This window comes from Orycteropus afer, unplaced genomic scaffold (assembly GCF_000298275.1).
Source record: "Orycteropus afer afer isolate SDZICR_OR568_19922 unplaced genomic scaffold, OryAfe1.0 scaffold00168, whole genome shotgun sequence".
NCBI lineage: Eukaryota > Metazoa > Chordata > Mammalia > Tubulidentata > Orycteropodidae > Orycteropus > Orycteropus afer.
The window spans coordinates 2,107,362-2,113,294 of record NW_006921755.1 but is presented as its reverse complement, the minus strand read 5'-3'; positions in this window follow the sequence as shown (position 1 = coordinate 2,113,294).

Sequence of the window (5,933 nt, the reverse complement as noted above, 5' to 3'; positions counted from 1 at the left end):
GTAATACAGCCCATACGTGGAAACTTTGTATGATGATGTTTGGAGTTAGAGAAAGGGGGAGCCTGTATTTAGCCCAGTCTTAGAGAGCTTAAATATTTGAAAGAAAAGATAAGAGGTGGAAAGTTTCATTATTGTTATAGTTGTTGTTCTTTTTTTTTCCCCAGTAAAGCAAAAGTTTTTTCATATTCAGTACTCTTGAGTAATTATTTTAGTAATTAAACAGAAATAGAGCAATATATCTAGAAACAGAACAATATATCTAGAAAATATATACAGCATCTAGGTAAAATTCCAATTAGAGATGCTAAATTGAATGTATGTATCTAATTCCATTCCTTCCACAAATCAATAAGGTGATTTTTTAAAATAACCATAAATTCACAAGCAAAATAAATGAAAGAGAGGACCACAGTAACAACATCTGAGAAGTTGAGAATCTAAAGGAATGAGAGAACTGATTTAGCAGACCCAAGAAAGCAAGTGTGTGCTAAAAGACAAGATTGACTAAAAATGTATTTATAGAAGCATTTAGATTCTGAGATCCTCTCTCAAAATCTAAATGGCTGGCATTTGCTTCTTCTGCATTTGGGATGAAGACTGGAGAGCTAGTCTCTGACTATTACAACAGAGGATCTCCAGACTGGGAAATTTAAAGATACTGACTATTCTAGTTGTTATTGCTGGATAATCATCCACTCCAAAACTTATTTTGCTCACAGATTCTCAGCCAATTACTTGACAGTGTGCAGCAAGGACAGCTTGTTTCTGCCGCATGCTGTGTGGGACCTTAGTGGGAAGACTTGATGGTTGGATGCTGGAATCATCAAGAATTATCTTCACTCAACATGTCTGACAATTGATAAGAACACTTTTATATGGCCTCTCAATGTGGTCTCCCTGCCTGGGCAAGTTTAGTCTTTCTCACAGCATATTAGCTGAGTTCCAAAGGCAAGAATCTCATGAAAACAAGAGAAGAGTATGTGATTCTTGAGATCTAGCCTTTTTCAAGGTATGGTTTTCTAAAGGATAAATCTGGCTTATGGTCTTAAATGATCTGCTCATACTTCAGGCAGGGAAAAAATCACAGCATCATTCTCAATGTCAGGGGATTACAGTTTTCTCAAAGACTATGGTGTCTTTGATTCTGAATCAGATAATTCATTTAGTACAGGCCCCATTTGACTTCCAAAATCATTATGCAGGCGTTAGTTCATGTCCGTGGTCTTCAATAAGACAGAGCTCAGTAAGAATGGTTTTCCTGCAGTGCTTTAGATTCAACCTTTGAGATATTTTGATCAATTAAGTTTGAGGTCTTATTATTCAGATAGGCATTTATGGAGTATTTTTTGCCATTTTATATTTAGGTTTGCACATTCATCACTCAAGGGGCTGCTAATCCAACTCCATGTACAGAGTGTTCCTGCAATTTGGGTATCCTGACTTCAGTTCATTCAAGGTGTCTTGCTTTGGGTCAGAATCTGCATAGCAGGCAAATAGATTGGGAAAGAAACCAAGTTTTTCTACCCAGTAATCCTCTTATAAAAATATAATATTATTCCTCATCCATTGCTGGTGAGAATTTAGAATGGTGCAGCCACTATGGAAAACAGTTTGGTGGTTCCTCAAAAAGTTGAACATAGAGCTACTATATGGCCCAGCAATCCTAATCCTGTACACCAGTGTTCACTATATTCCTTTTCACAATAGTAAAAATGTGAAAATAACTGAAACACCCATCAACAGGTGCATGGATACACAAAATGTGGTATATACACACAATGGAATAGCATTCAGTCATAAAGAAAAATGAAATCCTGGTGCATGCCACAGCAAGTGCAAACCATGAAATAAGTTAATTGCTAAAGGGCAAATACTGTATGATCTTGCTTATGTAAAATAAGCAAATATATAGAAACCAAAAATTATTAGTGGTTACCAGGGGTTAGAGGGAGGGGTAAAAGGAGTTTTTACTTAGGGGGATTGTAGTTATGTTAATAGTGGTGGAATGATTTGGAAAACGATAGTGAGAGTGAGTGAACAATTTAAAGAATGTAATCAATGTCAGTGAATTGTTCATGTAGAAATTTTTGAGTTGGCATATGTTTTATTATGTATAATTATGTTGTTGTTGTTGTTATATGCCGTCGAGTCGGCCCCGACTCATAGCGACCCCTCCTTGGGTTTCCGAGGCAGTATCACTACGGAAGTAGGATTGCCCAACCTTCCTTCTGAGGAGTGGCTGGTAGGTTTGAACCGCCAGCCTTCTGGTTAGCAGTCAAATGCTTTAGCCACTATGCTACCAGAGCTCCTATACACAATAAAAAATAATAAATATAGAATATTATTTAAATAGATCTAAGAAAATTAAAGAACAACACAGTTAAACATGCTATCCTTATAGAGCTAGATTTAAAGAAATAAACACCTAGGTATAGTTTTAACATCTTATTCACTAAGCCTCATGAACCAATTATGGTTCGTAAAATTTTTATCCTTTTCCGTAGACAAATACCATTTTTGATTTGTCATTGAAGTCTCTAAGCTTATATGAAGTTTAACTCTGTAGTGAAGTACGTGTAGCTATTCTTACGGCAACCCACAGTTGATCTCATAGCGCTGTTATTTTAGTCTTACTGTTCATCAAACTGAGGAAGAACTGTGAGTACAAGAAAAACACAGAACCTCTTCTCCTTCCCTCCTTGGAGGGATTGCCTCTCTTTGCTTTTCTCTCTTTTGCTGTGTAGTCACACAGAAGTGTGAAAACCTTTTCAATCAGGGGAAAAAAAAATTCTTCAGTTACTTTTTTGAGAAGCTCTCCTCCTCTATGTTCATAAACAACTTTACTCACAAAGGTATTGGTTCCAGCAACTCCCATGATTTGTAAATGAACTACTATCATGGCTCAAAAATTTATAAAACAACTTTCTGTCACAAAACAAATGATTTTAAGTTTGATTTATATTTATTTTCAAATGTTATTTTAAGAACTTATGTGTAGAGATTTTTTTTTGTCATTGTTGTTTTGTTTTTAAACTCTTTCAACTTCACCATCTAATGCAGTTTTCCTACTTGCTGAGTTCTGTCTGGTGGATGAGACTTCCTCATCAGTTTCTACCTCGGCCCCACCAAACCTGCTTCCAGGTTCCAGTGTCTCCCTTGTTCCCATTCCACCACAGGTTACAGGGTCTCTTCTGGATCTATTCTTCCAAACTCATTTTCATCCCCAACATTTGAAAGTTCAGTTTCCTACTATAGCCAGGGAAGCGGCAGAGTCCAAAAGAGAGGGCATGCCACATCTCTGAGTTCTCTGAGTTGAGAGAGAGAGAGAGAGAGAGAGAGAGAGAGAGAGCTTCTATAACAAAATTACCAAAGTGGATAGCTTTAACAAACAGAAATTTATTTTCTAACAGTTTAGGAGGCTAGTTCTGGGGAAAGTCTTCCCCTCTCTGTCTGCTTTGAAGAAAGATCCTTGTTTCTTTGAGCTTCAGGTCCTGGGCAGTCTTCAGGTGGCTTAGCATCTCTCTTCACTTTTGCTTGCTAGCTTTCCTGTTTAATCTCTTTTATATCTCAATAGACATTGATTTATGATACACTCTACACTAATCCTACCTATTTCCAAATGGACTTATAACCACAGGCATAGAGGTTAGGATTTATAACATTCATTTTTTAGGGGATACAATTCAATCTCTAACAAAGACCAAAGAAGAATTGACACATTTGAACTGTAGTGTTGGCAAAGAGTACTGAATATAGCATGGTCTGTAGAAGAATGAACACAGAAGGCTTGGAGGAAATACAACTAGAATGCTCCTTAAATGTCAAGACATCATTTCACTTACTTTGAACATAACATCAGGAGGGACCAATCACTGGAGGTCATCATGCTTCATAAAGTAAGGGTCAGCAAAAAAGAGGGAGAACCTCAATGAGATGGATTGAGATGGCTGAAACAATGGGTTCAAATATAGCACTGGAGCAGGCAACATTTGTTTCTGTTATACATAAGGTCACTATAAAGTAGAGCTAACTCAAGGGCACTTAACAACAACAGTCCCTCCTATAATCCTTTCAGTTAAGAGAATAAGCAGGCTCAGGGGATGCACCTTTGGATGGAGAGTGAGAAGGAAATAAAGACTTTCTACTGGATCTAATCCATCCAAAGGATGGTGATAAGAAAAAAGGTGGTGATGAGCACCAACTTTTAGGGGTGATGGGAGCTCTGGTATTGTATATATTTATATATGCCTAACATACCTACAGGAGCTCTGGTAGCATAGTGGCTAAGACACTTGCCTGCTAACCAGACGGCTGGCGGTTCAAACCCACCAGCCACTCCTCAGAAGGAAGGTTGGGCAATCCTACTTCCGTAGTGATACTGCCTCGGAAACCCAAGGAGGGGTCACTATGAGTCGGGTCTGACTTGATGGCACATAACAACAACAACCACCACCAGTGGACAAAGAATGGAATTCAAAGAGGTAAGTTCTTATTCAATGTGTGTGTGTGTGTGTCTGGAAACAGTTTTAGACCCAGACCCTGTTGGGAGGGAGCTTTGACTAAGACATTAGCAGTCCTGCTATTCCCATTTCCTGAGATGGGGACTGCTTGGGGACATAGGGGGACATAGGCTACAGAGTCCTGAGGACTGTCAGATTGAGAGTACCATCTCAGCAGTCTATGAAACTTTAGCAGGAAGAATCTAATTAAGATACACCATGTTCATCTTACTGGGAAGCCAAATTGGAATATGAAAAAAATAAGTTATTATCTGTGCCAAGATCACTGCTCTTACAGTAATGGAGATTGACTTGGCTAGGGCACACTATGACAGAGCAAATTCCACCAATTTTATTATCTTTTTAAATTTTATTTATTTTATTGTTGTTGAGAATATACACAGCAAATTCAACATCAATTCAACAGTTTCCATATGTACAATTAGTAACATTGATTATTCTCTTCCAGTTATGTCACCATTCTCACCCTTCTTTTCTGAGTTGTCCTTCTTTCATTAACATAAACTCCATGCCTGATAAGGTTTCTATCTAATCTTTCCAGTTGCTGTTGTCAATTTGATACCATATAGATAGTTCTTAAAAGAGTGTAATGCTCAAGGCAGACCTTTTTCCTTAGTTAACCTAAACTATTGTTAAGTTTTTATGAATCTTGTTATCACTTCCTTCATTACTATTGTTTTAGTATTTGCTAAATATTTGTGCTGGTCCTCTTTTTTACTTTGATGTGAAGGTTTATATTTTTCTTTGAGGTTACCCTGTTATTTACAATTTTCTCCCCAAGTTTAAAACAGTCTGTTCTGTCTTGCAGTTGTCTTGACTTCCCTACCATTTAGAAGTTTTGTAATTACAAAACTTTTTCCCTCTTTTTGGTTTGTAGTTGTCCTCATTTGTCAATTGATGTCTCTGATTCCCTGTTTACACTCTTGTAGGCTCATTTACTTTGGATACTTCCATAACTGGGTTGGTTTCTGGGTTATGTCACCTTGTGTGTTAATGGTTGGTTGTTGTTTACTGTTGTTGGTACTATTGTTAAGTTTTAAGATGACTTCAGGAGATATTTTTGGTTTAAGGTTTAAAGATTATCTCAGGGCAATAGTTTCAGTGATCTATCCACTCACCATGGCTTCAGAAAATCTAGAGTACATGAGAATTGAAATTCTGTGTTGATTTTCCCCCTCTGATTAGGATTCTTCTATGGAATTTTTGCAAATTTCCCCAAATTGACTGAGGCAATCCTCATCTGTATTCTTGTAGCTCCTTGTGTATAACTCAGCTACAGCCGTCATCACACTCTCATCTAATTGTCTGTTGACCAGTCTTTCTTTTTCACTTGGGCTGAACTCCCTGAGGGAAGTCACCATGTTTAATTCATCTTAACTCTTGCCTATTCCATGCCTAAGGAACTCTGGCGGC